The sequence below is a fragment of the Denticeps clupeoides genome, chromosome 5 (assembly GCF_900700375.1).
Source record: "Denticeps clupeoides chromosome 5, fDenClu1.1, whole genome shotgun sequence".
In the NCBI taxonomy this organism is placed as follows: Eukaryota; Metazoa; Chordata; class Actinopteri; order Clupeiformes; family Denticipitidae; genus Denticeps; species Denticeps clupeoides.
In genome coordinates, this window is record NC_041711.1 from 11,351,682 (window position 1) to 11,364,211 (window position 12,530).

Sequence of the window (12,530 nt, forward strand, 5' to 3'; positions counted from 1 at the left end):
GAACAAGGTGTTACACGTGTGTGATGGTGTCTGTGTGTGAAATAAATGTCTGCAGAAGGGCTTCAGCCAACCATAACACGCTAAGGGAGCTGACTTTTTGCTTCAGGTGGGAGATTTTGTGCATTGTACGTTCTGTATACGCCATATGTTCTGTATTTCATTATTAGGAAAATTACGCCTGAGTTAAAAGGCTACGCTGCGTAGATCAGGTAGCAGGCTGATTTAACCATTTACCAGATCCGGCATGGCAGGGCAGTGGGAGCAGAACATAAACTTTAACGTGGACTCGTTCTTTCTGTTTGCTGAACCTGTGACAAAATCAAAGATACACTTTCTCGTGCTCTCAGGCATTCAGACATCCACGGCACATTAGCTGTGCTCTATAAATATTTATCAGACCCGAGCTGTCTGCCGTCTTCCGACACACCCGACAAGAGTTAAGATTCCTGTTCTGGCCCAGAAAAGACATGCTCACTCCCAAGACTTCTGTCAGGGCCATGCATGGGTGGGAGTTCAGTCATCCCAGACCACTGTGAGAGCCACACATACAACACATACAACCAGATGTCTGTCTATATATGTCTGTTTTTGCCAAAACATTTAAAATAAGCAAAAATTAACTGATAAAATTTGCAGAGAATTTACAGAAAAATCAGAATTAATTGAATGAAACTTTTGGCAAAAGAATTTCAGACGTTTTTCATATTACTCAGGAAATAAATCCTTAAAAAAAAAACACAATTGTTGACACCTTTGGAAATTAATGTGAAAGAACATGTAGGAACACTCCATCTGATAAACGGCTTGACCATCTCAGGATTTGTGTTGTAAATCCGCTCTATAGTCTCTGGATCACACGAGGAACCCGCAAAACGGAAGTGTGAGAGGTAACGGCAACTGCACACTACAGGATTGGGACGTTCCAGGTACCCGCGGCCACAAGCGACATGACACGCAGGGACAGACACAGATCCTAATACTCAGGGGAGGAAGATTGTGTTGTGGGGGCGGAGCCGGCATGGACAGGTGTGTTGCCTATAGGAATTAAAAATAGCCCTTTTCAGCATTTTAAAGATTTATTCACATTCACAAACTGAATTTTATACAGTGGATGTAAGAGCTGTACTAAAATTTTCATCTGAGTCCTGTGGAGACAGCAGTGGACTAAGGCTAAAATAAATAAATGCATAAAACATCCTTTTGGATAGTTGCCGTCTTCTCTGGAATTCCTCTCTGTTTGCCTTCAAGGAGCTTAAATTGAAAGTGGACTTGAAACCACCATGGAGTCTCACTCTTGGCCAATTTGTGAGTTCACCACTCACTCGCCTGTCTCTGTTTATGATCAATGGACTCTTGCTGACACCTGATTGTTGTCAAGTTGGCACAGCCCCTCTCAGAACCGCTGGTTTATGTTCCACCCTCTTATGTAGATCATCCTCACATATTTAGGTGCAGGTTTATGGCTGTGACCCTGCCTTCGCATCGAAGTCGAGTTCTTCACCTCAGATTACCTTTGCCCATGTTACAAATGTAGGAGAGGAATTCACATCCACATGGTGGGTGGGGTCTCTAAAAGTCTCATAAAAACATTTTGGAGTTTCACAAGGTCCATTTAGCATTTGGGAATATGGCTTTTCATGAAGCAGAATTCATTTAAAAAATGACAATGCCACTAATAATTTAAATAACAATATTTTAAATAAATAAAAAAGGCTTTTTCAAAAAGGCTTTATGACAGTGTTTCATAATTATTTAAAACCTGGTTCAAATATATATCAATTATATACTGCTTTCTTACAAATTGATAGTTACTAGATACACAATGCAAGTAAATAAATTATTTACAACAATTCACAATTTATTTTTTTATTTTATTCATTTCCATTTATATTTTTACACACTTTTAACCACGTTGTTATTCAGCGTGAGCATACTTGACAGACTGTTGTCCTAAAGGCAACCCCACAGAATTTAAGAATATAAATTAAAATATTTTCTTCTGTCTTACTAAACCTTTGATCTTCTGATGTTTTTTTTTTTTAAGACGGGGAATCTTTACAAGCTGTCTGCTCAGAAGATAGTTTTGTCCTCAGTCTCTAAAAAATAAATCTTAAATCTTTTCTCGAAGGATTATGTGTTTGGCTCGAGCTCTGCCCAGGTAGATTCTATTTTAGACATCTTTCTTAATAAATCAGCATTTCTTTCACACGTTCTATTTCAAATGTTCAGATTTGGGAGCGGTAATGTCTGAATGATTCAAACACTGTGAAACACTAGAATCTTTTTTTTTTTTTAGGGAAATTTTATTTGGAGCAGTTTTTAGGTGACAAATTGCAGGCCTGATGAGTATAACAAACAGGTATTGGTAGAGCCCAATAGTTCCACTGATATACCAGGAATAAAAGGTCCAAAAGTAGAGACAAAGACTTGCAGTTGTGTCACGATTGGGTGCACTTGGAGATGCCAAGTGCACCCGCAGCCGGTCGGGGCTTCGACATATTATGTGGACCGCGCAAGTAGAGCAGAGTTGTTTTTTCAGTTATGGCAACAGCCACCCTCCTGCAGGTTTGTTTATGTTTTCCCCTTTCGTTTCCTCGTTGTTGGCCCTCGCGCCAGTTTTGTTTCCTTATATTAATAAAATCCCATTCCCAGTATGTCCCGTTTGGGGGCTCCTCCTGAGTGGAGGGTGGGTGGGGAAGCGACGGAGCTGATTCGTCTGGTAACTGGTAAACAGGGCGGGCCAGGCATGGAAGGAGGGGCGGAATGCCACAGAGCCCCCTGGATGGCATGAGGATCCAGCTGGGACAGGCAGGAAGAGGGCCTGCTTGTCCCAAGAGACACAGAAGGGGCTGAGTGGATGGTCTGGCGAAGCCCCCACACTGGCACCAGGGACGTGCAGAGGAAGGGGCTGCATGTGCCCACAAGGCACCACCCAGGGGTGCAGTAAACGTCGCCGGAGGGTCTGGGACCGCCTCCCTGCGCAGTCACACGGCCAGCAGGGACGTGCAGCGAGAGGGTTTGCATGTGCCCAGAAGGCACCACCCAGGGGTGCAGTAAACGATTGCTGGAGTTGCAGGAACACTGGCACACTGGTCACACTGTTTTGTTTCTTTATTAATAAAATCCCATTCCCAGTATGTCTCATTTTTGCGCTCGGGGATGTGACAAGGTGCAATGTAGTCAGATTAGCAGCTTTGGACACTCACAATCCAAAAACGCTTTCCAGTCCATCGTAGGACACACATCATTCATTCCCACATCTATAACTGTGGACAATTTAGAGTTGCCAATTCACTTAGTGTACACCTAGCGCCTTTGGCCAGCGGGACAAAAGCCATGCCAAGGTGGGGAGAGTGTGTAAACTCCACATACACACACAAGGCTAGTTCCGGAATACGAACTTACAACCTTGGAGGTGAGAGACCACGCCGCTAACTGCCGTGCAACTAGGACAATGATCTCCTGGCACCAGGCATTAGCAATCATCCCACACACAGTGTGAAGGAACCACGTTGGCTTGCTGTGTATGAAATTAATGCGATACCTTTACCCGGTCACATGAGGAGCAATGTGGCAAACACATGTTGGCAGCTGCAGATGTTCTGGGCACATTGTTTCCAGCACAATCAATCCTTGAGCTTGAAGCAGCGGGAAGGCTTTCAAAGAAAATGATTTCCATAACATTCCTGTGCTCCACATACATCTATTGAAATGACAGGTTAGGCTTTATTTTAGTGATTTCAACAGAATACAGTGGGTGGGATAGCATGAGGTAAGGCTCACATTCACGGCTAATCAAACAATGGCACCGAATTCTGAAATGAAGGTTGAACTCTTCCGCATGCAAAATTCATTACTTATATTTTTTGTGTGTTAATCTAATAGATTCAAAAGTGTAAATTGAATGGAAGTCAATGCAGGGAGTGAAAACATCAACATTCTTTAATGTTGTCCCAGTTGCCTGAAAACCCCTACTCACCAGATATGTTCAAACTTTGGAATATGGACACAATTGCGCTGTGGGCATTCCCGTAGTTGAATATTTCAATACACTGACTGAGGGAGGAGGAGGAAGAACACACAGACATCGCACACGGTAGTGGTTTCAGGAACATCGACCTATTATTTCACCTCACTTACCCCTTGTACTTCGAACTGGCCCCAGCATTCCCAGCATCCCACTTCTGACAGATAATCTGGCGGGGAGTGTTGCCCAAAGCGGAGATTGTTGCCGATTAATGTGACTGACTTGTAAGTGGAAGGCTGCAGGTTTTAGTCCAGTAGCCGCACTGAGTCGACTTCCCCGACAAAAACAAAGAAAAAACTGAGGTGCCACTGAGCAATGCACCGTCCCCACACACTGCTCCCCGGGCGCCTGTCATGGCTGCCCACTGCTCACCAAGGGTGATGGTTAAATGCAGAGGACACATTTCATTGTGTCACCATGTGCTGTGCTGCAGTGTTTCACAATGACATTTCACTTTCATTAGGCAACATACCTGTTCTTGTCTGAATACAGCGGATTACTATTTCAGCAAATGGTAAGAAAAATGTGCTGCTTTTTTATCTGCATGATACTGATGGTGAATTCATAGGTCACAATAGCATAAATATAATAATAGCCTGGGATGTGCGTGAGATTTGAGACAATGTTTTTGCCCCACTTTTATAATACATTTTTTTGGTAATATTTCCTGCCCCTCTTTTCCACAGGAAACTGCAGAAATGTGCTGCACTCTTTAATGTTTCCTTTGGCCACACCATTTTCTCAGGAGTCTCATTTGGACTGCAGCTGCAAACATGGATTGTTAACAATATATTGATAAGGCATTGCTGGTATTTTATGTGCAACACGTGTTTTTTGTCATATCTTAATTCCAGTAGGAATAAAGGTTCAAATTCTGCATTGGAAACAATTTTTTAAATTAAAACCTTCATTGGAATAAACTACGCCAAGAGAAACAAATCTAGTATTTGATAATTTAACAAATTATGGTGAAATTATGAGCATGAGTATATGGCTCAATCAAACCAGGTTTAATGTAATATATTTAGTTAACAAATGACATACATTCAACTCTTTGTTTGGCTCACTCACACTGTAAGTGATATTGAAACACTGCAGCACAGCACATAACGAAATGTGCCCTCTGTTTTTAACCATCACCCTCGGTGAGCAGTGGGCAGCCATTGACAGGCGCCGGCTTGACCTGAGCCAGTCAAGCCACAAAACAACGTATGTTTTTTGCCTTAAGAAAAAAAAGATTACATTTTTTTTAAGGAAGATCAGTGTTTCAGCCACCAGTCCACACTGTTCTAAAAGAACATTTCTTTTGGTCGTGCTTTTGTCAGTTTGCTTTTCTGTGTAAAGAAAATCAGATAAAACCACTTGAGGGGAATGCCCTTGTCAGTTCAGGAATCGGGGGGGGGGGGGTAGTGTAGTTTTGTATTTTTGCAAATAAACAGTTGCAGGAGAGATATGTTGGTTGATGGTCATCACAGCTTTTATGTCAGCACCAGCTTTTAGAAATGTCTTCATAATAGATAATAGATGATCCTGGTCTGGTGCTTGGTTTATTGGTTCTGTTGTCAGTCAATTTCTTTTACTTGTATGTTCCAAGTAATGCCTAATGTCAAGCTTCCGGGTTTGATGGGGAAGGAGGTGCAGAAGCTCATCATTTTGAAAAAGGGGTTCGGTTTTGATTAAACCTAAAATAAACGACAGACAGAAATAAACAGAAAAGAAACAGAAAGCAACCTTTCAGCACATGACTGAACGTGAGAAACCATAAATGAAGTCCACGTTAAAAGAGTGTCTTTTAATGGGTCCTGATCACTAATCAGCATCAGTGATCAGGACCCATTAATCACGCGCTGTGTGAGCCCAGTGGCCCCTGGGCGTCACACCTATTTTGGAAAAAAAACCCAGCTTGTTCCAATTTTTTCATCATGAACACATCAGCACTTTACTTTAAGGGCCAAAAACATCATACATTAATGAAGAAATCATAGTAAACTAATACTGAAAATAAACATTTAAATGTAGTTTCTTTTACTTGTGTTTTTAACTACCTTGGGTAAACTAATGAAGAAATCATGGTTAAATAGATATGTCACACAGGTAAAGAAGAAATCACTCAGTGTTGAGAAATTGGGAGGGAATGTGAGCTCGGTGTGCAGGTGTGTGTGTGTGTGTGTGTGTGTGTATGTATATATATATAGAATATGTGTGTGTCTCAGAAAGAGAGCGAGAGAGAGACACGAATTGCAGGCTGTTTTATGTTTTTTATGATAAAAGAGTTTTTAGGGTGCTAATCTGTCTCTGATCAAGCTAGAGGTCATGTTCATGTCTGGTCTTCTCTTTTAAATATATTGTACATCAGTTACCAAACAGACAGCAAAACACATCTGCTTCCAATTCCTCTTGAGCTGGCATTTAACCCACTGCATGTTTTGGCAAAATTAATATAAATGCATGTCAATAATAATTATAATTATAATAATGAATGACATCCAATGCTGTTACTGAATCTCAAACAGCCATTTTTGGAATCAAATAGGTTGTTTTCCTTTAGGCTTTTTTTTTCTACCACCACAATAATGCCATTTTTGGGATGTACGCAAGATTTCATGCAGGGCTGTGGAGGGACTGAAAAATTGCCGGCTATCCTCGTGGCAACATTTTTCCTAAATGATTCCGCTTTTCATCAGGACCACATGTGTCTTGTTTTAGAATTTGAGTTCTCCACTTGGCTGTCATGGAGGCAAAGAAATGTTAAAAGAACATTATAGGGGTAAAAAAAAAAAAATCCAAAGAAACCACATTTGTGAATTTACAGCTTGTTTATCTATTGCAACAAGGCCAACCAACATTCAAAGCTTTATTAAACACAATTGGTCTCTTGCCTTTGTTGCTTTGGGAAGTTAGAGGGTATTTAAAGATTGACTGATGAACTCCTAGACCTCGCATCCACCCACTTTAATTGGCTTCAGGGAAAAAGCAATGGAACAAAAGATTCTCTGAATGTTTGCACCTCTTGTTCAGTGTTCCCATAAAGACTTCAGTACATAAGTATAAATGACACCAACTATGATTTTTTTTCACATTAACAACAAGTAATGAAAGGAATGAAGCTTGGTGAGGTTTGCATGAGACTTCATAAACATAGACACACACATACATTTACAGCATTTATCAGATGCCCTTATCCAGAGCGACTTACAATCAGTATTTACAGGGACAGTCCCCCCCTGGAGCAACTTAAGGTTAAGTGTCTTGCTCAGGGACACAATGGTAGTAAGTGGGATGTGAACCTGGTTTATAGGCAAGTCTGTTACCCACTAGGCAACTACCACCCTTTTTTTATATTTTCTTGATCATGTTGTGTTATTATCTGTTAAAGCCATTGTTAGCAGAAGTGAGGGAACAGTGAGGGAACAGTGAGGGAAAGCATACAATCACATCTAGAATACGTGTTGGGGTTCATGAGCCAGGCTATACAGACCTTTCTGTGGAGATAATTGCATTGATAGCTGGGTCCAGTTGACTTAAGTAGCAGAGCCGTTTGTGAAAGAGTAGGCATTTACAAGAAAACGGAACGGTCTTTTGGGATTAAGCTGCAAATCACAGTTCTGGTTGAATTGTCTTTTTCCACAACATTCCAACTCTGAGCACAAGAAACACTATCTTTGCTCAACAGTCATTGTTATGCATGAAACTTCAGAAGGCTCCGATCAAACATAATGACAGTAGTGTGTTCTAGAGTCAACCAGAGGAGAAAGAAAAGATCTTTGCTGGTTGAAATGGCAGCTGCAGGGTTCCACAGGAGACCATTCCTATCAGCTGATCAGTCATGCCTTGTTGGTTGCTGGTCGCTTATAAAGGGCTTTTACTGACGTTAGAAGTTTCACTTCATTTCATTACCGGCACGATCCATTTTTCGGATATAAAAAATGCCTCATGGATGTAACAAAAATCTTTATTCAATCAATGTCAGCAGACATATTAATTTGCTAAGATAACACTCTGCTTAATTAAATAAAATAAATGTTTAATAAAAAAAATAATTCTGATGTTATAGCCATTTAGCTGTAACAGGAACTCAGTTCATACTCCACCATTTTCTAAATCTTATTTAAATCTTATTTTGATTTAGTTTTTTCTGTGTTGGATTAAAGAACATCCATATATTTTATTTTTGTGACACCCAGGTGAAGAGTGGCAGTGAAGGTCCCATACAGCATAAGTATTTATTTATAGAAATTTACCAAGAATCACTGTAGCAGTTTTAGTACCAACTTTAGTATTAAACTTTGTTAATCTGCAGTCTACTTTGGATGCATTAAAACCACCTTGAAGTGTTTTTTTTTGTGTAGTTTGTACATTTTTTTTGTCTAGTTTGTATGGTAATATAGCCTTGTCTGCTGTGCATTACAACCCTCCCTTACAAAACAAAGTATATTGCTATAACTAGAATTTATATTGTAATACATTAGTAAATATATTTCAATATATGAGAAACTTCCCCATATATTTGCAATGCCTTTTTCAATAATCTCATTAAATGTAGGACATATTTCAGTATATATAATAATATATTAAATAGTATAACAATGTATTTATTCAATATATGAAAAAGAATTTTCATATATTGTCATATATTCTATTTCATATATTTATATATTGCTTACATATAAAAAATATTATTATAGAATATATCAACATATATTTCTATGTTCAATTCACAATATATTAATACACATGAAATATATTGTCACATAATATATTGAGAAATATATTTTTGTTGCCATACCTTCCTGTTCTGTTCTATTATGATAATATTCTATTAGATTTTTTTATATATCCTGCCTTCACCTGCAACTGGGGCATTGTGTATTATATTATTTATATTATATTATTTAGCACCAGCAGTATAAAGAGTTATGGAATCATACCATGACCTGTGGGTAAAATTTCCCTTTACTCACTCACCTTGAAAAGTCAATATCTTTTGTAAGAATGATGTCAATCAGACCAGTGAAATTAGAGAGAAAGGAGAATCTATGTAATGTAAAAAACCATAGGTTTCTCTACCTCTTTAAAACGGGAGCATCTATGTACATCATAGGGGCAGTGGTGGCCTAGCAGGTGAGGAAACTTACCCGTAATTGGAAGGTAGCCAGTTCAAATCTCTGAGGTCCCACTGAGCAAAGCAACGTCCCCCCACACTGCTCCCTGGACACCTCTCATGGCTGCCCACTGCTCACTAAGGGTGATGCAGGGTGAAAATGCAGAGGACATTTCTTTGTGTCACCATGTGCTGTGCTGCAGTGTTTAACAACAGTGTTTTTTTTACTTCCACATCAATCTGTCAGCTAACAATAGCATGCGTTTAATCTCACAGATAGCATGCAAGGTGCACATTTTTTTTTACAGTTCTATACGTTGTCTTGGTCTGGTCCATTACACTAGCAAAAGATTTACATGGCCCTGGGGGTGGTGGAGGTCTGCCAATGTCTTGACAAAATGTTCTTTACATCCCACATTCATCATCTTCTTCATTGGTGGATGATGGTTCCAGAGAATGCAGCCACACATATTTGCTATTTGAAAGAGTCTCTGCCTTTTTACCTGTCAAGACCGGTCAGGGATCTCAAACATGATGTTTGCAACATATTTCCCAGGGTAGCACAAGCATAAATCCAGCACAATTGGGACAGGCATGGATTTACCACATCATCAAATTTATAGCCGAACACAGTCAGCTGCATCCTTAAACTGGCAATTTGTCTGAAGCATAATGAATTGTCTCAACCACATTGTAATTGTTCTGCTGACTGGAGAGCTCCGTTCTTAACGATTTACTCTCTGCATGCTTTCAGGGTACTGCAGACAGGGGCAAGGATGCTGGTACTGGATGACGCACAGCCGAGAATGTTTTGTATTTCTGGTGCATCTTGTGCAATGACTGCCGTATCCTTCCATGTCCTGACGTGCAATGTGAAATAAATACATTTGCGGAACTGTTGGGGTCATACAGCAGGCCGAGAAACAAAAACAGCCAGTTCTGCTGGAATTGAGAATGCATTTTGTCCATTGGAAATGTATGGAAGGAATTCTGTGTCTGAGATTTTCCCTCTTGAAAACCCACCATCTTTCCCTCGGCTAAAATGACCCCAAACTGAGGTCATTATCTTTCATCCAGTCCGAATTTCATCAACATGCAAAGAAAGTGATTACATTCTTTTATATAAAAGAGGCTGCTGCTGTTATCCTCTTCTCTTCTTTATGTATGGCATGATGAGAATCCCTCTCTTCGAAAAGCGCTGGATTTAAAATCCTAGGGGGTGGATTATAGCAATAATAGGTTATTAATTTTCTGAAAGCTCAAAAGAACAGTATGGTCCTTAAGGGCGAATAAAAAGAGAAGAAAAAAAGCCCTCTTCAGCTTCTGCAAGAGCCATTACTGAGGGCAGACACCCTGCTATTGCCAGGAAATCAAGCTCACCGTTCTTATACAAAACTGCATTAAAAGAAGATTAATCTTTTATAACCCAGGCCATTTACAAAAAAAAAAAAAAAAAAAAAAAAAACGCTCAGCAGACTGGAAGGGGCTTCAAAGTTAAATCAACAAAACTTTAAACTCCTTTTTCTGAAAAAGACCAATGGACAGCTTCAAAACTGCTTAGTCTATGGTGTTAGGTATCAGTGTTATGTCAGCGATACAGGTTGTCTGCTTACTGAAATCTCATGTACATTTCTAGACAAGCATAGCTACGACATTTTGACAAATGAATTGAAAGGATGAGGATATAACGATTTTTTGCAGACGATATTATTGCCTGTACAAAGAAAACTGCTCATACAAGTCATGATGAATCGCTTCTGCAAACAGAACCGCTTCTCCAGCAGCCCTCCTAATGCATCTCATCACAGTCAGCGGTGACATTAAGGTGCGATGAATCCAAGACAAGCTGAAGAGGACAGCATCTGGCAGGCTTTTATATTTTACAGATTTTTTGTAATTTACTCCATAGGCAATAAAGAGGCAGAAGCACAAACACGATATGTGATCCGTCAAGTACGTCTTGCGGAGCCTTGACTACTCTCCCCAGAGGATATGAATTATGTAGGTTGAAGCAGGTTTACTACATCCTCAGACTACCTCCATAAAACTCCGCAAAACGATGCATTCAGGCTCAAACATATTTATACACCCAGACTACAATTTTGGAAGCTGTCAGCAAACTTTTGGAATATGTCTTAATAGAAATGTAACCACCTTTCTTCACAGAGCTGGTTAAGTTCTCTAAACTTGGTTGGCTTCCAGGTACAGACACGGATTTTAGAGTCAATGGGTTTTTAAATCTTTGTGCTGGCCAATTCAAAAGTCTATTTCATCCATTCCACAACCAGCATAAATGTGTTGATTTTGGAGCATGAGCTTTTTTCCTTGGACAGCACCCTCTCAGTCCACGACAATGTACATCTCGCTTGACTGTGGTTTGACATCCTAACCAATTTCCTCTCCGATGACAGTGACAGTCCGGGTCTTCTTCCAGCGCCACATCTCAATATGCTTGGTCTGATTATCTTTGACTCTGCAGTTGTTTAAAAATGGCTCCAAGCGACCTCCCTGACTTAAATCCAGCGCAAATCTCTTTCTTAGATGTTCAATAAGCTCCTTGGACCTCATGGTTCTGAGGGTTGATTAGCAAGTAATAGTCACTGACACAGCATTGTCCTAATGAGAAGTTATTAAACCAAATTAAAAGACATTGTAGACCCTTAAGCAAGAAATTTCAAACCTAACACCGTAACACTGGCATGTGCTGAACAATGACAGCTTTCGTTTTAAAAGTGCCCTTGCCTGTCTGGAAGCCTGATGTTTTTTTTTCTGTTTCGCGCAAACGATTAGTTGAACAAACCAAGGACAGATGTACTTTTAAGTGTGACGCTTATTTTTCTGTAAAAGAAAACAGAGCACGGAAATTAATGCTTTTGAAAAGACACAATTCTGAGAAATTTTTGTTCTGGGCAGTTCTGAACTATGCCCAGTTATAATAAGAATATGACTGATGTTTTTAGAGCTGTTTTTTTTTTTAGTTAAACACAATTGATTTATTAATTCTGGTCAGTTCATATTTGATCCAATCCAGACCCACCACAGGTGAACCTGGCCTTGCTTTGTGATTCGTATATAGTCGGACAGGCATAGCTCACACATGTCCTAATGTTCTGTGGTTTGAACTGCAGCCTGCTGTCTGAGCGGGAAGCCAGCGGAGGTTGGGAACCTCACAGTTTACAAGGATCACTGCTCAGAAGGATCTCCAGAAACTGCTGTTTACGGCCCCCTGTTGGATTGTGAGGAAATGGAAAGTGCTTGGAGATTGATGTTAACTTCACGTAAGGGCTACCGCAGTGGGTGTGAAATGCTTTCTGTTATTCAAGCTGCTCACGTTCACCAAGAGAAGCATCTGACTGAGAAAATTTCAAACAACAATTGCTTGAGACACATGCTGCATTGTTG